Source organism: Myodes glareolus, chromosome 3 (genome assembly GCF_982192425.1).
Source record: "Myodes glareolus chromosome 3, mMyoGla1.1, whole genome shotgun sequence".
In the NCBI taxonomy this organism is placed as follows: domain Eukaryota; kingdom Metazoa; phylum Chordata; class Mammalia; order Rodentia; family Cricetidae; genus Myodes; species Myodes glareolus.
The window spans coordinates 56,076,580-56,103,863 of NC_142028.1; the positions used below are offsets into that span (position 1 = coordinate 56,076,580).

A 27,284-nucleotide genomic window follows, 5' to 3' on the forward strand; every position below is an offset into this window, starting at 1 on the left:
ATTGCAAAGCAGCCTAATGGGTGAGAAATCAAGTACAAGCTGCCCTGAAAGAACCATCCAGTCATCCTTCTGCTGGTTTCTAAGTTTAAATGTTTTTCTATGACTAAAATACTAATCCAGATGGGAAACGCAAGGTTCAGTGTGGTTCTGCAACTGCCAAGGAGTCATGTGGTTGCTCAACACGGACACAGGAGTGAGAACTAGAGACTGCCCATTGAGGAAGCATCACTTCTTCACCAGAGCACGTCATGTCTTCCTACAGACCCAGAAGTCCCTTGCAGACAGCTACTACCCACAGCCATCCATTCTAGACACCACCATAAGCATGGATTCCCCTGGCTTGTAGATAGGGGAAAGTTTCTTATAGGGATGACAGGATGTGTTTGAAAGTTAAAATCCTTGAAGTGGTACCCAAACAATGACAGAGAGGTCTGGGAGAGCACATAGGACTTGGACCTGGGCTTTCTTATCCTGAAGTCGGATGTTTCTGAGGTCAGCTTCACAGAGCCTCTCAGATGGCTTCTAACAAAAGCAAGCTCCAGCTGTGCTAAGGAACAGCCTGATGGCCAACACCTGCTGGGGCTCGTTTCATCCCTGCTCACTCCATCTTGTCACCTCTCCGAATATACAAGGAGGTCACTTGCACCCACATACTTGAAGGTGGACTGGCCTTCGGAGGACCCAAGCTAAGTCAGAGGTTTAGAAATGATTCAACCTCTACTGTGGAGGGTAGAAACATCCCCCACCTGTGTGGTTTGAATGAAACACATGTGGTCAGGAAGAGATGGACAGATGGCAAAGAAAATACAGCTCATTAGGAAAGATTCTTTTTGATAAACCTTTAGTCATCAAATGATACAGTCTTTCTTATTAGGATTTTAGAGCTAGGATGTGTTTTAAGTCTGCCTTTGTGTGCGTGTCCAAATCCTTTAATCCTATGTAAATATTCAGGATATTCATAATTTCAGATAGGGGAAGTTTAATTAACCTTTGATAAGTGCAAATTTCACTCAGAGTTTAAAAACAAATACTTTAAAACTTGTGCTATAAAAGATAGTAGAAATCAAAATTCCAAGGCAATCTAAACGTCCCAAGGTTTCAGAAGCAGACAGGAGAAATCTGAGAGTCATAAGAAAGTTGACAGCAGAGGTGGAGAAAACAACGACAAAAGTAAAACAATTGTGTGTTCAGAAAAGAACATCGTGGTAAAGGTAGGCTTTAGTGGAGAGGTAGGGGTAAGATCAAATGAGCTCCCCACATGTGTCTTGTGAGAGTTGTCCTCTAATGATAAGTAGAGTTCATTTCCTTGTAGGTGCTTCACATATGTTCTCTGTGTCCTTCTCACGACTTCTGTCACTATCCAACAATCAAATACAGTAGCAAATTGGGAAATACTTCTTCATGTGTGAGTGAGTGTGTGTATGCGGGGGATGTCTGTCTGTCTGTCTGTCCTAGTAACAGAACATACCCATCTTACAAAGAATCACTTAAGAGGGGATGGAGAGACGAATCAATTGTTAAGAGCACTTACTGATTTTCAGAGGACCAGGAAGGATTCAATTCCCAGAAACCACATGGGGCAACTCAACCTCTAACACCAGTTCCAAAGGAACATATGCCCTCTTTTGGGCTCTGAGGGTACTGCAAGCATGGTACACATACAAGCAAGCAAGGACACATACATACACACATAAATTTAAAAAATAATAAGAATCATTTAAGAAAGAAAATAAAGAATGGCGACATTCTTTAAAGGCAATGAATACTTTAGGGAAAATATCCTAATTTCATTGTATGTTTTTAAATATACATTTAAAACTAAGTGTACATGTACAAATCGACCTACACACAGAATTTGGATCAACATGTTTTGACTAATATCTTGGGCCATTCACTTATTCTTCTGTAAGTCTCTTTCCATGTCATTAATTATTTATTAAAGATAACCTCTTTTTGATTTCTTAATATCTCATTTTCTTTGTATCCTGTGATTTATGTAACTTCTCTATCTTTAGATACACAATCTATGGGAAGGCAGTTACAGATTAGACACAGCAAAAGGGAAGATTGCTGAACTTGAAGGCATGGGATGCAGACACCATCCAAATATATCACAAGGCAGGAATGGTTGTAACGCGTGGAAGGGGAGCAATGAGCTCGAGGAGGCTTTCAGCAGCCACACAAAGAGTGCAGATGTTTCCCAAAAGGAGAGGATAGATGAGAAGAAAATAATAATGACAAAATGGATAAAAGGTACCAAATACCACAGAAGAGAGAACTGTACAGGGAATGAGTATTCCTGAGAGAAATCTGGGGCAGTGGAAAACAAAGGCTAAACAGAGGCCATTAGAGAGTTCTTTCCTATTCCTCATCGTATCAGAATATCCTAAAATATACCTGATCCTTAACTTACAATGGAATTATATTTCCATAAGCCTACTATATGTTAAAAATATGTCAGAAACCCTAAATATCAATCCTGCAAGCAAAGCAAATTAGAGTACCCTTGCTCATTATTATAACCTCATTGCTGGCAAGGAGTTGTGGGTCTCTGCTTCACCCCCAGCATCATGAAAGCACCATGCTGTGTGTTTATACAGGACACCTCAAAGTATGACACATGAAGTACAGGTTCTTTGAAACGTGTGTGCCTTTCACAGCATTGTGTAGTTGAAAATTCTTCAGTGTGGTCATTGTAAATTCAGGATAATCAGCATTTGGTACAGGTTTTTATCCCAGCTCCTGGTTGAGTGAATGCCTGATTGTACCAGTATATTGTGCAGCAGTGGACAGATGAGTGATGTTAGCAGGACCTGTATCTGTTTCTCCGCTGGCCCTAATGTCCACCCCTTCTGCCTCCCTCTTAGTAAAGTATCAGAGCGTTGCCCTCGTGTTTTAGGTTTGACCAGATCCCAGCTAAAACAGAGCAGGGCAGGAAGTAAACCTATTGGGGTTTGATGGGAGCAAGTTGAAACAATTTTCCTGATTGCCTCCATTTTTTTTTCTATCAAGGAGATGATGAGATGGGGAAATAGGAGGCTTGATGAAAGCAGAATATTTGACCTAAGTCCTGTGGAAACTAAGCTTGAATGGACAAAAACTAAGATGGAAAATAGGATCGTTGGAGAAAATGTACAAGCTGTTTAAAGTCAGGGACCACAAGCGTCTGTTGCCCCCAATTTGCACCGATGTGTGATGCATAGTTCTGAAAACTGAGCATAGCAGGATGCACCATGGGATGGGTTCAAATATAGATGGAATTTTTGTTAGTCAAGTAAAGGGCATTGAACATATGTGTAAGATGGTGATTGAAGAGGGGAATGCTAAGATGCATGGTGAAATTCGAGTAAGATTAAGAGGGAAGGAGCAGGGAGGGGAAGAAGAGGACTGCAGCTCCCACAGTGTAGACAATCAACTGAGTTACTGGAAGTATAGAGAGAATTGAAATAAATTGGAGATTGACTATCCAAAAAATTGGTTAAAAGCTATGAAAGAATGCATCTGACATCTTTCTCTATCCTATGAATGCCTGCATAGGACACATATTCCTGGTAGTCTCACATGCCTGCTCCCCCACATTCATGTATAATACACACACACACACACACACACACACACACACACATTGACCGAGTTTGCTATCCCACCTGATCCTGCAGTCATTCAATCCCAAAGAAAACACAAAGAAAAAAAAATACATTAGTTATAAACTGATTGGCCTATTAGCTCAGGCTTCTTATTAACTATTATAACTTATATTAGCCCATAATTCTTGTCTGTATTAGCCATGTGGCTTGGTACCTTTTCCAGCAAGGCAGTCGCATCTTGCATCCTCTGCGTCTGGGTGACAATTGCAGACTGAAACTTCCCTCTTCTCAGAATTCTCGTTGACCCACCTTTACATCCTGCATGGCTACTGGCCAATGAGCGTTTATTTAAAATACAAGTGATAGAGTGCAGACCATTGTCCCACAGCACTTCCTCATGTTTTTTTTTAAACAAGAACTCTGTATCTAATCTCCTTTGCTTAGCTTTTCTACTGACCATTATTCATAACAACTTTTAACCAACAGTCTAAACAAAGCAAACATCCATAATCCATTTTTTGGAGGAATATAAGCATAGTTTTCCATGATAACTGCTGGTTGGGGGTGCTGATAATCTTATGGTGACCTATTAAAAATTTTGAATTATGATTGAGTCCTGACTGGAGTATTCTGTGAGTCTTGATCATCTCAGGCAGCAGTCTTTGAACTGTTCTGAATGTAGAATTCAGACATCTGGGCCTTTCCTCCTATTGGAGATTTCTCAGGGGGGTCTTCCTTGGTCAAACCTGATTTTTCTTAATGCAGAATGAATCCACAGTCCCTCATTTCTTGTGGAAACAAAAACAAAACCTCATCTCCAAAGTAATGTATCTTTTGACTTAAATTTTAAAGTCAAAGAATTTTCAAAATATATATATTGGATTAATCCAGCAGCATTTATAATCAAATGTCTTTTAGCAGTTTTTGTTCCTTCCTCAGTCATCTAACAATTTAAAGACAATATAATAGCATACAGTATCCAGATTTTTTGTGTAGTTTTCATCTTTACATGGCTTTATTTCAACCTCTAAATCTTTTATTTTTATTTTTAATTTTTGGCTTTTTGAGACACAGATTCTCTGTGTATCTTTGGCTGTCCTGGAATTCACTCTGTAGACCAGGCTGTCCTTGAACTCACAGAGATCTGCTTGCCTTTGCCTACCAAGTGCTGGTATTAAAGGTGTGTACCACCATACCTTGAACTCACAGAGATCTGTCTGCCTCTGCCTCTGCCTCTGCCTCATAAGTGTTGGGATTAAAGGTGTTTGCCACTATACCTTGAACTCACAGAGATCCATCTGCCTCTGCCTTCCAAGTGTTGGGAATAAAGTTGTGTGCCACCACATACAACTATTCTCTTTTTTTCTTTTTTCTTTTAAGGACTTTATCCTTTTTTGTCCCAAGACTATATATATTTTTAAACACATAGTAAACTTTTTAGAGATTTTCTTCATTTTTGAATCTATCTTTACTGTATATCTCTCTTTTTCTGACTCTTTAATTTGCTAAGTGATATGACTAGGATTAAAGCCGTGGCTTTGATGGCTGGATCCAGCCCATTCCTTAGCTTTTTTCCTGAGTGTAGACTCATGACAGAGGTACTGGCCACATTCATGTTTATTGGCACAACTCTATGGCGTTTCAAGATCCCTGCCACCACCAAAAAGTATGCAGTCAGCTTTTCATCAACACTAACATTTAAATGTTTCATGATAGGACCTCTTAAAAGAGCTGCAAGGTTTTGAGCTAAAGCAGAGTCGGGAAGCCCCTCTTAAATGAGAGTGCTTGCCTTTAGCAAGCAGAGCCCACCTGAGAAAGTGCTGATATCAAGAAGCCATGCTTAACTCTATTCTTTTCTATCTAGAATAATTTCCCAAGATCTCTCAGGCTTTTAAGTGGATTTGGTCAGACTCACGTTGGCATGCCATTCTGTTGACCAAGTTTTCTGTCCCACCTGATTCTGCAGTTGTTCAGTCCCAAAGAAAACACACAGATATCTACATTAATTATAAACTGATTGGCCTATTAGCTCAGGCTTCTTATTAACTCTTATAACTTATATTAGTCCATAATTCTTGTCTGTATTAGCCATGTGGCTTGGTACCTTTTTAGGCGAGGCAGTCACATTTTGCATCCTCTACATCTGGGTGACGACTGCATACTGAAACTTCCCTCTTCCTAAAATTCTTGTTGCCCTCCCTCTACTTCCTGCCTGGTCACCCTGCCTATATTTCCTTCCTGGTTACTGGCTAATCAGCATTTATTTAAAATACAAGTGACAGGGTACAGACCATTGTCCCACACTACAGATGCACACCTGCATATGTTCAATATGGAAACAATTGTTTTTAAAATTGTCTCAGACAAGGAATCCTCAGATTTGGAATGCCAACTATACACTGAACCCTATATCTGGCTTTCATTTTTACCTGATAAGAATTTTATCTAAAATGATTCTGGCTTCAGTGTTGTCTATGTTGTTGTTGTTCAACCTTAGAAAGGAGGATACTTTTTACTATCTGCCTTCATGTCTCTGTAAATGTCAAGTGAAACAAGACACATAAGAAAAGGTGGCATCACTTATTTGGGGGCACTCTAGCCAGCTGACCTGTGTTTTTCTGTTATATGCATTTCTTGGTGGGAGTCAGGAATTACCTTCCCCCTACCTATTTTTTTAAAAAAGCAATCCTGTAAAACATTCTAGTTTACTATATGGTTTCAATTACATTGCAAAGCCCGTTGTTTTCTGTTAACAGTTTTTATTTTTTCCCCCAAGCAGAAGGAAACTATGTGCTGAGTGTCAAAATGGAGTGTCTTCTCTGAGGTGGGGAGTCAGTTCAACAGGAAATGATCATATAACTGGGCACATAACATTGCAACACTCCAGACCCAGTCATGGGCTTGAAAATAAGTCAAATTCATTGCAAATTCTCACTGCCCAGAAATGAGCAGTTCTGGGTATCATGCATATTAATCAAGAGGGACATCCGAGGATCCAGAAGGGCAAGTGTCTTTCCTATGCAAATGTGCATGTAAAATTATTTACATACTTAATTTCTCACAGAATATCATTAAATCAGGTAGGTTTCCAAAAACCATAGCTGAGGATTTTTGTTTACTTGCGTCCATAGTGGGGAAAAACAAACAAAAGCAACATAGCAAGCAGCTTCCAATGACCATTAGTTTCTTTGACAGATTCTGTGACCTGTAATTCTTCGACAATGTTCATGTCATATAGAATAATAAAAATGATCATGATGCTCCAAATATAAATTAGGAAGAACTGATCAAAAGAGATCTGTAAGCTGTGTTCTCTGTTTCTATGATAAAACAGTGACAAAACCAAGTCAGGGTAAGAAAGGGTTTACTTAAAATGGCAGTCTATCATTGAAGGATTTCAGCCCAGGAACTCAAGGCAGGAAGGGGAGGCAGGAATCGACGTGGAAATCATAGAGGGATGTTGCTTCCTGGCTTGCTCTTTATGGCTTGCTCAGCTTTTATTCTTAGATAACCGAAGCCCATCTGCCCAGGAGTGTTGTCATTCACATCAATCTGTCATCAAGAAAAAGCCCCACAGATACACCATAGATCAATCTCATGGAAATGGTTCCTCAGTTGAGCTTGCCTATTCCCAGCTATTTCTAGGTTTGCATTGAGTTGACAAAAACAAAAACAAAAAAAAACCCAGCATATAAGCCATGAGAGAGTATGAAAATAGAGATGAAAGTGGCAGCAGGTGCTTCTTGGTTGCAATAGCTGTAGACAATTTCACAGAACACAGACAGACCAACTGTGTGCAGCTTACGTCAGAACACTTATTCATGGCGCACACTCAAATGCATTTCACATCCAAATGTGGAAGATGGGATAAGTAACCTGGAAGATGGATTCTCAACCAATTCTCTAGTTGTTTGGAACATTAGAGAACATTCTGTATACTCTGTGTGTGTGCATGCATGTGTGTGTGAGCACGCACGCGTGTGTTAAACAGTGAAATTGTTGGGGCTTTTGTTCCTCAGAAAGGTTAAAAATGGCTAACTCCTGGGGACAAGCCTGAGTCTTGTCATTTTAAGTATATGTCCCACTGTTTTACTTTCTTGAGAAATGCTATTGTTTTGGCTTTGAGATGGCGATGCATCTAGATATGAGAGCACTGAAAAGGTTGCTGAAATTCCTTATGTCAAATCAAAGAACTGAACCATGCTGTTAGTTTAAAAACACCCTCTTTTCTCATTTCTCATCCAGATGTTCACAGATAAAAGAGATCATGCTCAACATAGTATACAATTCTCCAACATTTGGGGAAATTGGTGTTGGTGGGGGGAATTGGCAGTTGTCAGGGCCTGGGAAAGAGAAACCAGAGGGAAATTCTGAGAGTTGAGATAGAGCACTGTAATCACCTTTTGAGGACAGTGAAGAAAGTAACAAATATGAAGGTACCTCCCCAAAATTTCAGAAGAGGACGTAAAAATTGAGATAAAATGGGGATCTCACCTTCAGTTGACTGAGAGAGTTCCTCATATTAAAAACTCACTTGCCCCTACATAATCAAGTTCAGATCCTACACTAACCCCCCCCCCCAAAGTACCATTTATCACAGCCACAGGGTAGTTCTGCAATGGCGTGTAGCCAGCAATTGCCTTACCACTTTCATGCGCCAATGAGCCACTTATGACTCATTGAACTCTCTTTATAAACTGTGATTATAATGTAGTATAATTGCAACAAACACGGATGAGAAGCTAACAAATGTAAATGACAAAGAGTCAATGATCTGAAACACATTAGTGATGGGATCTGCACTCTGTTAAGAAACAGTTGGCTGGGATGAGCGGACCACCCTGTGCGAACCCCAAAGCCCTCGTACAGAGAGATAGGACTGCTTTTAGCATAGACAGCTAAGGCTTCCAAACAACCTCTAGCACTCAGAACAGTGCATTTTCCTCATCCCTTCGTTATTTGTGCTGGTTTTAATTTCTGCTCCCTTCCACAGTGGCACTTTGAGTTTGAAATGTTCCCATAAGTTCATGACCCATCTGGAGGCACTGTTCTGGAAGCTAGTAGAACCTTTAGGGAGTGTCTCCTTGATAGAGGAAATGACTCACTGGGAAAGGGTCTTGAGATTTTATAGTCCAATCACACTTCCTAGCCACCACCCTCTGCTCCTGACTGTGGTTACAATATGACCTGCCCCCTCTGTCTCCATGCCTTCTGTGCCATGGTGGAATGTATCCCCTCAGACTGTGAGCCAAAAATGAACCTGCCATTCTTTCCCTCAGTTTCTTCTTGTCAGGTGTTTGGTAAAACAATTTTAAAAAGGTAACCAATGTGTCTATAAATCACACTGGGAGACATTTCATCCCAGGGATTTACATTCTTTCCTCTTTGCATATAAGAAAATTAGATCCCGTCAACCAGCCAATATCTCCAGGTCCACTAGCTGAGGTTGCCTCCTCACTGGCATGGCTGTGGTCCTTCCCCCTCTAGCAGTCCCTGGATGATAACAGGAAGTCCGCCTGAGTTACTGGTTCTCAATCAGCAGTGAACATGCAGAGGGTTGGGGGGAAAGCAGGGGGCTCTATCCCATAGTTTCTGCTCTGAAACTATGCTTTTTCTAAGACTTAAAGGACTAGAAGTTTACATTTCTTTCAAGTTCCCAGACATCCTGGTGCCTTGAGAAGGACTGTCTCCCATTGATGGTTCTCCATAGTCACCCCACCCCACTGCTAGCATGAGCACACATCATGTCATGGGTCTTAGCCAAGTCTAAGGGATTCCCACTTACTCACTGGGCTGCTGGTCCTTGCATCTGGCTTTGGGGGAACCTGGAAAGCATCCTGTCCATACTACTAAGCACCATAAAAGTGAAAACCAAGCAGTTAGGGGAAGAAATTATAGAATTCCTCAAATAAGCAAGTACCATTTCCAGAGGCTGTGATTTGATACCTGTGGAGCATCTTTGACGGCTTTAGGAAGCAGAATGCACCATGCAGTTTCAGCTCTCTGGTTCTTACAACCACACTTCACAAAATCCCTGCGGGTTTCTAGTACGGTGTCCATCGCACACATCCTCTTATCCTTTGACTGAGATGGCATTTTTACGTCTCTCCGGGGACTTGTGTGCCACAGGCTTGTCTAACCTGCAGCCCAGGGACTGCATGTTGCCAAGGAGAGCTATGAACGCAGCCCAGCTTAATTGAGTGATCTTTACTTTAGCGTAACTCCTCATGATTTTGCTTAGGCTTTTAACAATACTGTCACTTACCCAGAAGTGCTCTGTATTATTTGACCAGCAATATTCCTTTGCCTCATTCTTTCAGGGACTCTGTATTATGTTCTGTACTAGCATTGGGGATTCTTTGGAATAGTATCCTATTTTCCAAGAGATTGTCATGCGTGTAAAGAAGATGGAGGACAAGGAGGCAGGCTTAGAAATGATACTAGTCCATCTCCCAGAATTCTCATGAAAAATACAGAGGACATATAGAAAGGGAACTTAATACAGTCTGGTCCAGGAAAGTTTGAAGAATGGACATACTAACTGTTTTATCCTGTGGGTAACAGAGAGTCCCTACAGAGCTTCAACCAACATGGTGGACTCAGCCTGATCTGAGTTTTAGAAAGGTTACTCTGGCTGGCAGGGGAGAAAATGAGAAAGGGAGAGGGATGGAGAGGGAAGGGGAAGAGGGGGAGGATTTATTTAGAAGATAATCCATATCCACACAGAATAAAGTTGACATGCTTTTGAGATGAGATGATTCAAGTTCTGCGAAGCTAGCTATCTGCCCAAGGTCTGCGGAATTCATGTGCTAACACATAGAGCCCAAGTCCTTTTAACACTAAAGCTACCATTTTTTATCAATGCCAGTTAATTTGGGTATCAATTAATTTTCAGCTTCTTCTGGTTCAGGAAGCAGACTGCCTGAATGTGGTGCTAAACCCTACCATGTTCTAGTGCACTGCCCCCAAGGAAGGCCTTGAAGCCCTTTGTGCTGTGTCTCTAGAGTACATAAATAAAGCTATGCTTCAGTTCCAGCTTCCTTCGCCCTGCACCAAAGCTGGCATGTGTATTGTAGCACACGGTAAAGATGAGTGACTATCATTATTTTATTCCCACTTTCCCCATCTTCCAGAGCAGGGACATTTTTATAGAAGTGAGTCTGTAAGTCCCTGTACCTAAAAAAAAAAAAAAAAACCAGATCACATATGTTATATGGTAAAGGCCTTGGTTTGCTGTTGTTTGTTCTTGGTTCTGTTTTTCTCCGTTCCTTATTGTCTTCCCTTGGTTGTCAGATCTCTAAAGGGGAAATCTTCGGGACCCAGAGCTTGACTCTGTTGTTCATAGTCACCCTCATGTTCTGGGATCACGTATGTTCTGACAACCTTATGTACCACCTAGAGCTGTATAACTCTCATATCTCAGTCTCCAGTTCTCTGCTTTTCTCCCTGTGTATTCTGACTGCTGATATTTCACTCAGATGTCTGACAGAGACGTCTGAATTTCTTCCCAAAGTCTGCTCCTGTTGCACCACACCTCCTACCAGATGAAAGAAATGTATGTCTTCTACTCACTTAGGAACCACATAAAAGGATTATACTTTCTTTTGCTATATCTAATCTATAACAAACTCTATATCTACTCCTTCAGAATACACTACAATCCTTTCACCTGCCAACTCCTTTCTGCCCCAAACCTAATTCATATTTTCCTAATTCATATCTTCCTAACTTCTCTTGTTTCTCTCTCATCAGGTGCAAAATATGCTAAAGAAAGCAACCACTGTGGCCCTTTAATGAGTATGTCAGGTTAGGCTGGGGAGATGGTCCAGTCAGTAACATGCTGCTATGTGAGCATAAGGACCTAAGTTTGATGCCAGAACTCACCCAACAAACAAACAACAACCAAAAAGCCAGACATGGTGACATGGATTTGTAATCTCAGCACTGAGGAAGTGGAGACAGGCAGATCAGATCGCTAGAGCTCACTGTCTAGGTAGGCTAGCCTGCTTGGCAAATTCCAGTCCAGTGAGAGACCCTGTCACAAAAGAAACAAGGAGGATGAAATAGCACCCAAGCCAAGGTCATCTTCTAGCCTTCATGTGCATACATGGACACACACTTGCACATACACACACACATACATACCTATACATGAACACACACATACATGAACACATGTACATAAATATGCAACAACACACACACACACACACACACACAGAGAGAGAGAGAGAGAGAGAGAGAGAGAGAGAGAGAGAACTACATAAGGTTATGCCCTTTGCTCTCACCCTGACTCCAAAGCTGTCCCATGACTCAACCCACTGCTATCATATTTACCCAATTGCCCATTGCTCACTCCTTCACTAGTTCCTCCAGTCACATGGCCTCTGTACATCACAGAACTTGTCAGTTATGGTTCCATGTCAGAACTTTGTCCTTGCAGGGCTTTCTTTCAGGAAGTCCCCTACTTCGGACAATGACATTACAAGCTCCCTCTCTTCTCCCTTTGGTACATTACTTCTCCAGGGAAAGCATTTGTAGATGCCTCTGTCTGAGATTTGAGCTGCGATCTGTTTCTTATCCCACCCACTCCCTTGCTTTGCGTTCGGCACACCCTTGCTCAAGAAGTACACCCTACCTGGACGTGTGCACACTCATCTGACCTGGATCCTGCTCCTGTCAGTCAGAAGGAAGTTGTATGAGGCTGGGGTTTATATCTTTTGCTCACTGCTGTGCCCGCCCTGGTGACTCTGCACAGTGCCTTTAATCAGAAAAGTCTTTCAAGAATCACCTGATAAGTGACTGAATCAGTTCAAATTCCCGCACTTGTTAAATTCTTTCTTGCTATGTTGCAATGGGTCTCATTGTATAGCTACAAGAGAGACATCTGCCATCAGGTGGGGACTGGCTGGCTTTCCTGTCCTGGGCACACACTCTGCACTATTGATTGTAAACTAATTCCAAGCTGTTGCGCATCAGGTTTCTTTGCCAATTGCAGCTTGTCTACTGTACTTCCTGGGGTGTCTTCCTAACCAAAAATAGCTGTGGATGGAGACATTCTCAAGCTTCTCCATCCATCCTTCATCGCTGTCCAAATCCAATCTGATTGCAAGGATTAGAGTAATCCACAGAGGGAAGGGGGCCAAGATGATATACTTTAAACATGTGTGCTACATTAAGTCACTGGAGAAGTTTCCATAATTCTGTCTACATGATTTCAGATTTCAAAACCTTTCCTGCTTATGAATTTCCAAATGGAGTCTGCATTAGTGCAACTACTTCTGAATGTTGGCACATAAATAGCATCCATTTTTATCAAGGTGAATGTCTTCTTTGTTTGGTATGTTCTCTAAAGAACCATTAAGTTTAAAGTGAGCATGCACACCATTGTTTCTGGGCAAGTCCTACTGTGTTTTATTGTTGCAAATAACCACAGGCCCTGATTTAATAGGAAATATCCAAACTTAGGGCTCAGTTCTCTTGTCACTTGTGTGTGTCACTATGTTTCTTCATGTAAGAACTGTTCCTTAGAGCTGATCTTCATCCTAGGTCCGATATTTTTCTAAATAGCTATTTAAATGACTGTCTTCCTACTAGGTCTCAAATGAACCCCAGACCAATGTCTGAGGTGCCTATTTAACATATCAAAGTGGACACTGACTGCAGGTTCTCAGCAACTTCCTATTACTGGGTCATCCTGGCAGACACATCTCACCCACTGCCCTAAACTCTCCAGCCCAAGGACTCCTTTCCCCAACTTTTCTTTCCTGTATAACCACATAATTTTGGCTATACTGATCTCTTGGTCTCTTGGCCATGTGGCAGTCAGCGGACAACTTTGTAGAATTGATTCATTCTTTCTACCTTTACATCTGAGAATCAAACAAGTTTGTCTCTGATGATAGTCACAGAGGTTTTATTTAAATCTTGAGCAAGCCGAGTAGTAGTACATAAATCTCAACTCCCCATTAATACAACAAGTTATTTTTGCAGATGACCATAGAATGAAGAAAACATTCTCTGGTTTATAAATGGTAACTGTTGGGTTTGCACAGCAAACCCTCTACCTAATGATCCATCTCACTAGCCCTACACTGTATAGGTTTTCAAAGATTATTATTATTATCTTATAATTACAGATTTGATTTTAAAGGAGCAGCTGTGATTGGAAAGTATTCCTACCTTCATTTGATACATATTTTTAACCAAATTCTTAGGGTATGTATCCGGGAAAGGAATCAAATTATGTTATAACTTGGATTAGAAACTTGAAATTGTTGATCGCTTAGCAGCATGAGAAACAAAAGCCTAAACTGAACAAAAATTTAGATCTTTTCTAGCAATTAAAAATATACCCATAATTTAAAGTCTTTCTCTGTGACTGTTTGGAGCACTGGGGAGTGTCTGTTGGAATTCTATCTAGATGCAATGATGAAGATTCCATTAAATCTTTAAATCATTAAATCAGGTACCTCTGATATTTTGGGACAACTTGTTGACTCCCTGAACTCCTGATATTTTGGGGCTACTAGTTGACTTTCCTTAGAGATCCATTGATTATGTGTTCCTTGTAATTTCAGTGATCATCTCAATACAAGTTGTAGGGTGTGGCTGATTTGTGTCTTATTTCTCCGTTCAGCATGGCTCTAATAAGGTCATTTGGGAATATCAGACTCTGCTATAAAACTCAGATGTATGGCATACTCAGTCCACAGTGACTCCCCTTAGACAGTACTTGGAAAATATCAACATTTTCAAGTAAATGTCAATGCCTTGTGTGTGGAAACACACTGATAGGAATCATTAATAGTACAGCCATATTTAACTAGGAAATAACTGTCATAAGGAGGGGGAATTTCTAAATGTGCTAAAGTTTTCATTGCATTTTGCCTTCAGAAACTCATTTCAACTTGGTTTTAAATCATGATTTATACAACATGAGGTGGTACATACACATATATTTCTTTTGGAGAAATATTTTTGTCATCTTTTTCAGTGATTCACCTTCAAGCTGTAATCTTGTGCCCTTTCAACACCATTTCTCACTCATTTTTAATCACTCTGTTATTATAGACCATCATGAACAGAAGAAAATTTCAAAATATAACCCAATTATGACAAGATAAATAAATGCATACCTGTAAGACCCATAGAGATCAATATTCACTCTTATGAGTTGCAGGGAAAAGTTTAAGTTGTAGATAGAAAATGTTTCAAAAGAAAGTATGAGATTTCTGTGTTTCTTTTTAAAATGATTTCTTTTGCTTCTTCATATGTCCTGATGATACGGAAAAGATATGAGAAATTTAAATTTCCTTCACTGAGTTATATCTTAGTATTGTATGTAGAATTGTAAGATTAATTGACAGAGCATTTTACTCCATAATTTAATATCTAATTTCTAAAAGACTATATGCTATATAAACACAAGGTAAATAAACATAGGAAATGCAGAAAACATACATCTTGTATATTACTCTGCAAGAAGCTCAGCTTTCTGAATTCATTTAAAATCAAATGTAAATCTGTTTTCAGCCAACGTCATAAAAACTCAAAAATTTAGAAATATGATTTAAAATAGGCTTATCACAAATCCACAACCATCCATTCCTCTGCAAATATAAGTGGCCACGGATTCACAAGTGTGCAGTCCGTGGGCACCAGCTTTATGATTCATCTCATTTTCTTCAGAAAGCAGACGAAGGAGAAACCTGCTCTAAAATAGGATGAACTAAGCATTCTGACAGGCCCTTCTCAGATTCTGTACAGGTACCAGCCCATCTTTGTTAGTGTTTGATCGCTTATCTATTGTGTGTGGGTGTGAATGAGGGCATACACACATGGCACACCAGTAGAAGTCACAGGATAACTTTCAGGAGTTAGTTCTCTCCTGCGTGGGGAGCCTGGGGATCAAACTCAGTGCTTTTCTCTGCTAAGCCATGTTGGAGGTCTGGTATTAGACAGTTTTATAGGTAAAGGCCTGTTGTTTCTATTCTTGTTGATACAAGTTAGTCTTTTGTAAGTAGTGGAACAGATCACAGAAGCTAATCAGCAAACTTCCAGAATATGCTTTGTGACTAGACTAAACACGGGAGTGTATAGAAATTCTTAAGTGGAGGTGTCCTGGCATCTGGTTTGGTAGCTTACACCCTAGATCTATGGCTTTCTAAGTGATGTGGGAGTTGCTCAAGTTACTTCAACATGTTTAAAAAGTGCATGACTATAGTAACTACACAGAGTTTCAGAGATCAGAAAAACTCCTGTTAAGAATATTCAACATGTATTTCCCCTACAACGACTAGCAACTGTTGCTGATTTATTGAGATCTTCTTAGACTGTCAACCTAAAATACCTGGTGTGCAAGGTGTGGACTGTGAAGGTCTGACTCGAACCTCCAGGTGGCTACCAAGATGAGTGGAAACATTTCCAGTATATTTAGACTTTCAATCCCTTAAAACCATCTTAGGCACAAATACAACCAAAAGAACAGTCACGAATTGTCTGTTTCTTTGGCAGTGAGACTTTCAGAAGTCTGTGTTTCACTGTAAAAGCTTCTATTCCTATGAATGTTCTAGTCTAAACCCTAACTATTTCTGCTCTTGGTTCAGTAAATATAAGCTCTGGAGACTTAAAGAGGAAACCTTGACCTTGACTGACACTATGACTTCTTAAGGCCTACCTGGATCTGGGTGTCACCCAGCGTCATCTGGTGATACCTGTTCTGTTCACCCTCTTTTCTCACTGTTTCTCACTATGCATCACTGAGTGGTTATTTTTTTAGGTCATTAGCTCTTCTAAACTCTTCCCAGACTTAGGCCTGTATTCATGCTATTCCTCCACCTAACAGGACCTCTTGAGTTCCCTAGAGGTCTCCTCAGTTAGGACTCCTACCTACAGGGGATTCTCAGCCTTCCCTTTGGGCCCCTTTGTGCCACTCATTTCAGTTTGCATGTCAATGTATTCCTGCTGCTTTGTGGGGATACAGTGGTGGTGCAGGAGGTCCTTCTGTATTTGTGTTGATTTCATTGGTTGAATAAAGAAGCTGCCTTGGCCTTTTGATAGGGCAGCCCTTAGGTGGGCGGAGTAGACAGAACAGAATGCTGGGAAGAAGGGAAATGTGGCAGACGCCATGCTTCTCCTGCCCAAGACAGACATTGGTTAGACTCATGCGGGTAAGTCACGACCTCGTGGTGAACAAAGATTAGTAGAAATGGGTTAATCAAGATGTGAGAGTTAGCCAATAAGAGGCTAGAGCTAATGGGCCAGGCAATAATCTAATTAACACAATTTCCGTGTGGTTATTTCTGGGGTTAGGCTAGCTGGGTGGTGGGATGCACCCTGCCACTGTCTTTACTACACAGTGGAAAAAGGAGCTGGATGACAGCCAAGTATTTTCTTTCTTAAATCATCAGCACATAACATATAGTTTAGTGCTCCAAAATGCTTGATGAATGGATAAAAGATCAAACGACTATCTTGAAAATTTCATGCTAGTAAAAAGTTTTTAAATTAGAATTTTTCCGAGCTGACTTCATGAATAAATAATGGTTTAAATTAACATATTAATGAGTTATACATTTGTTTTTTTCTGGGAATTTGCCTATTCAACAGATTTGTTTTATAAACGTGTTTTAATATAAAAATAGCACCAGTGCACTTGAATTCACCCTTGAGGATACGATTACATCTGAAACCATTGTTACCTATGTCTATAGAATCAACTTGATCAATTACACAAGCCCTTGAGCTCCTAGATTAGTAGCACCAAGTGGCTTAGGTAGTAAGCACCAAGACTTGTTCTTCTCTGCAATGTTAAACTGTATGGCAAGAGTAAATACGCTAATTCACAGAAAGTATTACCCAACAGCTGCATTTTTTCATTAAAACACTTCTTAATGATGTCTACCACTTTTATTTTATGTCTATTAATAATTTTCGAGACAAGGTCTCACTATAAAGCTCAGGCTGGCCTTAAACTCACTGTATAATCCAGTCTCAAATTTATAGTCCTTCTTCTTCAGTTTTTTGAGTTCTTGGGTTATAAACATATATCATCATGACTAGTAATTTTTACTTTTATTTTTAGTATTTATTACTTATTTAATTTTATTATTAATATTTGTGTGTGTGTGCGCCCCCAGTTGTTCATGTACCCTCAGGTGTCTGGAGCTAGAGCTAACCACTGTTGTGAGCTGGTTGATAGGGATACTGGGAATTGTACTTGGGTCCTCTGCAAAAGCAGTGCTTTTATCCTCTGAGCCATCTATATAGTTTCCTGCCATTTTTAATAAAATGTCTTAAGTCCAATCTGGTCTTTAAAAATGTTTCTCATTATTTCACCTTCCCTCTGACAAATATAGAAGTTTCTCATTGACTTCTCTTTTAAAAATAACAGTGTTTTCATGCTGGTGAAATGGCTCAGCAAGAAAGAGCAACTGCCAGAGTCTGGTGAATCTGAGTTTGATTCCTGTGACCCACATGGCTAAAGTTGAGAACTGACCCCCAACCTCCATGTGAAACACGCAAGCTAACACACACACACACACACACACACACACACGAGAGAGAGAGAGAGAGAGAGAGAGAGAGAGAGAGAGAGAGAAGACAAATAGCAAAAATTAAAAAAAAAAAACTTTGCAGAAAATCATATGGACCTGAGAAAAACAGTTGAACCTTTCTTTAAAAAGAGATTTCAGTTTCATCCTTTTGTGTGTTTCTGATTAATTTATTGAGTATGTTCTATTTTGAAAGAGTTTCTTTCATTTAGTATCTATATTTAGCTACATTTATGACAGAGGGGAAAATAGAGTTTCAAGAATGGATGGTTGGGGCTGGAGAGATGGGTCAGCAGTCAGCATGAGATGTTGCTATTACAAAAACCCGAGTTCTCTTCCCAGCACCCACTTCGGGCAGCTCACAATCATCTATAACTCCAACTCCAGCACCCCTTTCTGGACACCACAGGCACCTGCACTCATGTGTACACGTACCCCATGCACACCTACTACTACTACTACTATTATTATTATTATTAATTATATTTATATTTATATTAGAATAATAAAAATAAGCTTTCTTGAGTAAAATATTGGAGCGATAGCTAAACTGTTCAAGACTAAGGCTCACAACCAAAACTGCAAAAAGCAAAATATTCCCTAAAAGGAAACTCCCATCAGTGGTTAAATATCAGGAAGTCTTCATCATGGCTGGGGATGCTGCAAATGGTAAGCAGCCTATCATACCAAGATAGGTATCCCTGGCATCATGTCAAACAGAGAAAAACATTTGGAGATGGTGGTATGAGGTCCCTTGAGACTAGTTAGTCTTTCCAATCAATCACTGTGGACAGTGGCAACAATCATCACAACCAACTTCATTCAAAACTCCATATATTATCTGAACACTTGCAATAAACCTTTGTGTGGGCTTATGCAAGAACAGCCAGTTCTCACTAGGAACCACAGACTTCGTGGGTTTTATGTTTTCCTACATTCCCCACCATCTCCCAAGCCCTACCTTAGCCTTCCTCAGTAACACATCCAGGAATTCAGTAGCCATGGAAATCCCTTTAGCAGCTTAGTAGCCACTAGAGAAAAACAAAACAGCCTTGGGCTCTCAGACAAAGCACTGTTTCACAGGCATGAAAACTCCCTGGGGAAGCTCCGTTTGTAAGGCTTGTCTTTACTTGAGTGTCCAAAGCTTTCTCCGTAGGAAGAGACCCACGACTAGTGCATTTTTACAAATAACTTTAGCAGCCATTATTTAAGATCATACTTAATTGAGGTGGCACAATCAACTGAGACTAAAAAGAATCTGAGACATACAATGGGGATAAACTAGAGAATTAGATAACTACTCAGTGGCTTTGAAAACCTCTGACATAGTCCTTGGCATCTGAGAGAGCAGAAGCATTTTAAACCTATGTGCAGGCTGAGAAAAGACCCAGACAACTTATTTTCCCCTCCTTTGGTAGGCCTGAGGATGCGTGCAAGCAGGAAGTTAAGGCTAAGGAGTTGCAGCCTCCTAGTGGCCGCCAACATAAAAGGACATAGAAAAAGGAAACTGCTTTCAGCCTCCTTGTCATCATTCTCACTGACAAGTTCATCTAACTGGCTGGTGTAGCTTTCCTTTGCCAATATTAGGAACTATTTCTTTAGGATTCTAACGAAGGCTGAAGACCAGCAGCTCCCCCAGTTCTCCTCCAGCACCAGATTGGAAATGCTGAGATGACAGCCTTGTGAACTTGGAAATTATCAGATTCTCTGCTTTGGAAATAAGACAGGCATTGATGGACTACCTGCGCTGAAGCCTTTAAGCCAGTGTAATAAATCCCCTTTCTGATATGAATATGTCTAAAGGACAGGCAATAGCTTGATGGATAGATAGATAGATAGATAGATAGATAGATAGATAGATAGATAGATAGATAAACAGACAGACAGAAATAGAGATATCCAACAGCTATGCTTATTTCTTTTGAGAACCTTAACTGATAGTTTTTCATCACAGAGAACCCTGGTAGTCAAAGCTGGGAGACCTATTTTTTCAAAGTATCTAATTCTTACTATTCAATTAGTATGCTAACAATTACTTACAATTCACTAAACTAACCAAACACAGTCTTTAGTAATTCTCCTTAGGTGATTTTTGTATAAAGTAAGAGGAGAAGCTTCAGTGTCCTGCACATGGATGTCCAGTTTTCCCAGTTCTTGTCTTAAAGAGGCTGTCTACCTTCTGGTGTGTGCTTGGCATCTTTGGCATCAGTGGCTGCAAATATGTAGGTTTATTTTGGGAGTGTTTATTCTGTCTTGGTCTGTGTGACTGTTTGAACGCATGCAACCTGCTGTTTACATGCTGTGGCTCTGTGGTGCATCTTGGCGTTTGGTGCTATGACACTTCAAGCTTTGTTCCCTTTGTTCCAGGTTGCTTTGACTGTTCAGGATCTCTGTGTGCTTCTGTGTGCATTTTAGAATTGCCATTTCCAGCTCTGCAAAGAATGACTTTGGTATTTTCATGGTGGTTATATTGAATCCATGATCACCTTGGCTACTATGAACAGATTAAAAATATTAATTCTCACAACCCATGAACTTAGGAGGTTCCTTTTTTCATTTTTTTCTGGGTCTTTTTAACTAATTTTTTTAAAAAAAATTGTTATAGAAGTCTTTTGCTTCTTTGATTAAATTTATTTCTAGTTATTTAGATTCTAAAATTATTATGAGACAGCTTTCATAATTTATTTTCAACCATCTCATTAATGGTGTGAAAAAATAAGCCGATTTTTTGTGGTGATTTTGTATCCTGAACCATTACTGAATTCATTTATCAGTTCTGATAATCTTTGGGTTTTTCTATATCTTTGCAGTGTCTTATCACTGCAAACAAAGATAATTGATGTTCTCTTCTTATATTTATACCTTTTATATCCTTTTCTTGCCTAATTGCTCTGGTCTAAATTTCTGGTAATATAATGAATAGAAGCAGGGAGAGTGAAGATCCTTGTCTTACTCCAAATCTTAGAGGAAATGTCTTACTCCAAACGCAAGAAACCAGCTTTAAATATAGATGAACACATATATAGCAATTAACAGTAGAAAAAAAAGACATGCCAATACCAGGTAGAACACTTTCCAACAATAAAAGAAAACAAAGTTACTAATGATAAAATTTTACACCACACCACACCCCCCAAAAAGACAAAAAGTAACCTTTAAGGTATGTATGTAACTGGCAATAGGTCATCAAAATCTACATGATAGAAAGGAATCAACCTGGAAAGAAAAATAGAGAATCTGGTATTATAATTGGAGACTTCAATATTCCCCAGTCATAAGCAGATAATCAGTAGAGACCTAGCTAAACTAAAACAACACTGTCCACCAGTTAGATTAAATCCATATCAACATACTGTTTCATTCGACCACGGGAGATCATGTGTGGTATACACCATAAAATATGCCATAAACATGGTATTAAAGGGATATATATTAGACACTATATGATCTCAGAGCCATAGAATGTCTAAAATTAAAAAAGAGGGTCCGAAAAAAGTATTGACAGGAAAGTGGAGGAATTAGAACCTTTGTGAATCTTTGGCGGAAGATAAAGTCCTGCTGTCCTTGGCAGGTCCTCAAAGGCTAAACAGAGTGATAGTGATCAGTTTTTTTCCCCCGTGATCATTTAAAACTTTGTCTACAAATAGTCTTTATGTAAATGTCCGTAGCAGAATTTTCCATAAAAGCTAAAAAATGAAAACAGTGTAAATATCCTCCATACGATGTACAGATAAATAAAATAAATCCAAGTAAAATGTCACATATTATACAAAGTGAGTCTTTAAATACTCACTTATTATTATTACTATTATTATTATAAGTTTGTAGGTGATTTGCCTGCTTGTATCTGTTGTGCACCATGTATGAAGATAGCAATTAATTAATGTATGAAGATACCTGTGGGTCCTAGGAGAGGGCATTGGATCCCCTGGCACTAGAGTTATAGACAGTTGTCAGCCAGCTGCAATGTGGGTGCTAGGAATTGAACCTGGGGGTCCTCTGCAAGAGCAGCCAGTGCTCCTAACTGTTGAAGCATCACCCCAGGCCCACAAGTGAGTCTGGTTCAGTACTAGAAAGGAACAAACTACTGAATGAACACACCATGGATGAACTGAAAACAAGATGCTAAGTGAAAGAAGCTAATTGTTGAAGGTCAAATGTTCTGTGATTACATCTGTTTGAAATGTACACAGACAACAGGTTGATAGAGACAGACAGTGCATTCTGGTTACTAGTCGCTGGGGACAAAGGGAGTGAATGTTCAGGGCATGAAGTTTGAGAGGGGATGATGAAAACATCTCACAATTAGGTTAGTATTTACACAACTCATATCAAAAAGGAAGGAAGGGAGGGAGGGAGGGAGGGAGAGGGGAAGGAAAGGAAGGAAGGAAGGAAGGAAGGAAGGAAGGAAGGAAGGAAGGAAGGAAGGAAGGAAGGAAGGAAGGAAGGAAGTCCATTGGATTTGACTCTGAAGGGTAAATTATGTGGTCTATGAATTACTTCTCAATAGAGGAACAAAAACACAGTATAAGACTGAATGAGTCCTTAAAAAAAAAGAAAAGGTCACTCTAATGCAAAACTCTTAGACATCCAAACTACCACACTGCTACCAATAAAATTCAAAGCTGAATTCTATTTGACTTTGCCATCGTTTCAGTATAAGGTCTGAAGACTGGATTCACCCAGACACCAAGATTACAAGAATTCATTCTGGGAAGTTCATTTCAAACTATCAGAAACAGATAATGGAAGATTTTGTGAGCTAAATGTGTCCCTTCAAAGCTTATGCACTGATGCCCTAAGTTCTGGTGCCTTAGAAGGCGACTGTTTTTGTAGAAAGGAGCTTAAAAGTGGTAACATAGTGTACTAAAATCGGATGGGCCCTGATCCACCGTGACCATTCCTTATAGAAAATGGAAATGAAGACACAGACACAGATAAAGACTGTATCAAAACATAAGGAGAAGAAGGCTGAGTGGTGTGTGTGTGTGTGTGTGTGTGTGTGTGTGTGTGTGTGTGTGTGTTTAAGTGTGTGCATGTGGAGGTCAGAGGAGAACACAGTGGTTGTTCCTAAGGTGTCGTCAACCTTACTTTTTAAACAGTCTCTTCTTACTACGACCTGGGGCTTGCCTGTTAGGCTAGGCTGGCCAGTGAGACCCAGGGATCCATCACTTGTTTCTGCCTCTTCAGTGCTGGGATGACAAGCATGTGACATTATACCTAGCTTTGTTGCTGTTGTTTGATTGCTGTTTTTAAACATGGCTTCTGGGGGATGGATCTTATCAACTTAGCTATATCCCTTACCCCGAGGCTGATTATTCAAATAATTTTATATATAAATTTTTATATACATTTGCAAGTAATAGTGACTATTTGTTTTAGTTTAATAAATATGAACTATTTTGTTAACTTTGAGCCTTTTCCAAAAGTTCTGAGACAAGATTTAATCTTAGATAGATTATGTATGTATACGATCATATACTCACACACAAAAGGAAATACTTTTAAAATTTGAATGGTTGTTTTAAACATAATAAAAACTAAACACCACATATTAAGGTTTTTAACCTATATGATCTTCCTACAGGGACTAACTACCTCTACCGAACTTCAAGAGTTGATTCAGAATGGTTCGTATGGAACATGGAGAGAGTGACTAGAGGAAATATTAGAGACCACAGGAGAGAGGAGGGATTTCAAACCAGGGTCTTTAGAAAAAAAATAGACACAATTCTGGAAAATCTAAGAAGTGAAGGGAAAATCCTAACTAGGGAAATAGAGTTTAGCTGGAGAGAGATACTAGAGATGCATATGAACACATTTGATAGCAGAAGGAATACTTCTTATGAAAAATACACACATGAAATATTAACTGAAGAAAGAACAAAGTAACTAGTAAACGTAAACAAGGGAAAATTAAAGAAGTTATCAAAGACTCTTGCCTAAAATGATACTATGAATGAATTCTTTAAGACAAAACAATATTGAATTCTTGTATGTTTAAAAGTATTCAGAACTACATAAAAGTGTGAAAAACTACTTGGGTGATTTTCAAAATATAAATTTGCCTTGAAATCGATATTTATAGATGATAACATTAAATATATTTGATAGTTCTGATAGTTTCATGTTGCTTATGAGTAAAGGGTTCACTTTAAAAAGCTAGTGTTAGAATTCACCAGTGTAGTATGGTAAATAATTCAGAACACGGCATAGTATATAGCTTGTGTCCATAAGGTAAATATAACCAATGAATATTTCCAATATGCCATTGGTAAAATATAGTCCTCATTAATTATCTAAATATTCCTTTAATACTCAAATGAATTGTCTGTAAGAAGACACTAGACTTCTATCTAAGATTAAAATTTGTTGGAATGGGTATGGCCTTGTTGGAGGAAGTGTGTCACTGTGGGGGCAGGCTTTGAGGTTTCCTATGCTCGGGATACTGCCTAGTGTCTCAGTCGATTTCCTGAGGCCTATAAAATGTAGGACTCTCCATTTGGACTTGAGTTTTGTGCATGATGATAGATATGGGTCTATTTTCATTCTTGTATATGTTGATATCCAGTTATGCCAGCACCATTTGTTAAATATGATTTCTTTTTTCCATTTGGTATTTTTTGCTTCTTTGTCAAAAATCAGGTGTTCGAAGGAGTGTGGATTAATATCTGGGTCTTCTATTTGGTTCCATTGGTCCTCCTGTCTGTTCTTATGCCAAGACCAGGCTGTTTTCAGTACTGTAGCTCTGTAGGAGAGTTTGAAGTCAGAGATTGTGATGCCTTCACAATTCTTTTATTGTACAGGATCGTTTTGGCTATCCTGGGTTTTTTTGCTTTTCCATATGAAGTTGAGTACTGTTCTTTCAAGGTCTGAAGAATTTTGCTGGGATTTTGATATGCATTGCATTGAATCTTTAGATTGTTTTTGGTATGATTGCCATTTTTTACTGTTAATTCTGCCTACCCATGAGCATGGGAAGTCTTTCCACTTTCTGGTGTTTTCTTCAATTTCTTTCTTTAAAGATTTAAAGTTCTTATCATACTTGTTTGGTTAGGGTTACTCCAAGATATTTTATGCTATTTGTAGCTATTGTGAAGGCTGTTGTTTCTCTGATTTCTTTCCCAGCCCTTTTATCATCTGTGTACAAGAAGACTACTAATTTTTTTTTTAGTTAATCTTGTATCCTGCTACATTACTGAAAGTGTTTATGAATTGTATAAGTTCCTTGGTAGAACTTTTGGGATGGCTTATGTAAACTATTATATCATCAGCAAACAGTGAGAATTTGACTTCTTCTTTTCTGATTTATATCCTCTTGATTTCCTTTTGGTGTCTTATTGCTCTAGCTAGGACCTCAAGAACTATATTGAATAGATATGGAGAGAGTGGACAACCTTGTCTTGTTCCTGATTTCAGTGGAATCGCTGGGAGTTTCTCTCCATTTAGTTTGATGTTGGCTGTTGGCTTGCTGTATGTTGCCTTTATTATGGATCAAAGACCTTAACATAAAACCAGCCACACTGAACCTTATAGAAGAGAAAGTGGTAAGAACACTTGAATACATTGGCACAGGAGACCACTTCCTAAATAAAATCCCAGCAGCACAGACACTGAGAGAAACAATTGATAAACGGGACCTCCTGAAACTGAAAAACTTCTGTAAAGCAAAGGACACGGCCAACAAGACAAAACAACAGCCTATACAATGGGAAAAATCTTCATCAACCCCACATCAGACAGAGATCTGATTTCCAAAATATACTAAGAACTCAAGAAATTCATCATCAAAAGAACACATAATTCAATTAAAAAATGGAATACAGACCTAAACAGAGAACTCTCTGTCGACATCTAGTGCGTCGGGGTCCCTGGGAAAGTCTCGAACAAATCAGGACACAGGGGATGCAGAGCAAAAACAGCACTTGCAACTGCACTCTGCACATTTATTAAGCAATCCTTTTAAACACTTTGGAAACAATTGCTTCAGTCAACGGTGTTATCTAAAAGAGGAACTAGAGATCATGAGTTAACCAAGGACTTATTTAGATTATGCACACAAAACAGCTTAAGGTAGCAAGGGTGGTCTGGGGGCTTGCAAGACATCCTGGCCTATTTTAAACAAGGGTCTCCAGAGACGTGATCTAACTGTTCCGATCTAATCTAAGACTTCCTTCAGTGAGCAGAACAGCTGGTTCAAGCTGAGACTGTGCCTCAGGGCAGCCACTTCCGCAAACCACAGGGTATGTGAAACTTGCAACTTAGAAGCAAGGCCAGAGGACTTGTCACTCTGAAATGTTCCATAGCATTCCATGAAACTTCTCTTAGATTCCAAGGCAGTACTCAACACCTCCCCTGGTGCGGGTGACACAATCCCTGCACCTTATATCACAGTCTCCAAATCTCCACAACTCTCAACAGAGGAATCTAAATTGGTTGAAAGACACTTAAGGAAACGCTCAACATCCTTAATCATCAGAGAAATGCAAACTCTGAGACTTCCATCTTACACCTATAAGAACATCCAAGATCAAAAATACTGATGACAACTTATGCTGGAGAAGTTGTGGGGTAAACTTATATACATTCCTGGTGGGAATGCAAGCAAGTACAATCCTTTTGGATGTCAGTGTAGCCTTTTCTCAGAAAATTAGGAAACAACCTTCCTCAAGACCCAGTAATACCACTTTTGGGTATATATAGCTAAAGGATGCTCAACCATGCCACAAGGACCTGTGCTCAACTATGTTCATAGCAGCTTTGTTTGTCATAGTCAGAACCTGGAAACAACATAAATGCCCCTCGACCGAAGAATGGATAAGGAAAATGTGGTACATTTACACAATGGAGTACTACACAGCAGAAAAAATAACATCTTGAATTTTGCAAGAAAATGGATGGAACTAGAAAACATTATTTTGAGTGAGTAACCCAGACACAGAAAGACAATTATCACATGTACTCACTCATAGGTGGGTTTTAAACATAAAGCAAAGAAAGCCAGCCTACAAACCACAACCCCAGAGAATTTAGACAATAATGAAGACACTAAGAGAGACTTACATAGATCTAATCTACATGGGAATTAGAAAAAGAGATCTCCTGAGTAAATTGGGAGCATGGGGACCTTGGGGGAGGGTTG

At 39.5% G+C, this 27,284-nt stretch overlaps 1 long non-coding RNA gene across 1 annotated transcript in view; it reads right to left on the bottom strand.

The window, feature by feature from the left end:
• LOC125403157 (uncharacterized) overlaps nt 1-26,124 on the bottom strand; it is a 48,400-nt gene extending 22,276 nt beyond the window's left edge. The window contains exon 1 of the long non-coding RNA XR_007232848.3: nt 25,971-26,124. This is a non-coding gene — a long non-coding RNA (uncharacterized LOC125403157). The remainder of the gene's footprint in view (nt 1-25,970) is intronic.
• Nucleotides 26,125-27,284: the final 1,160 nt, after the last annotated feature.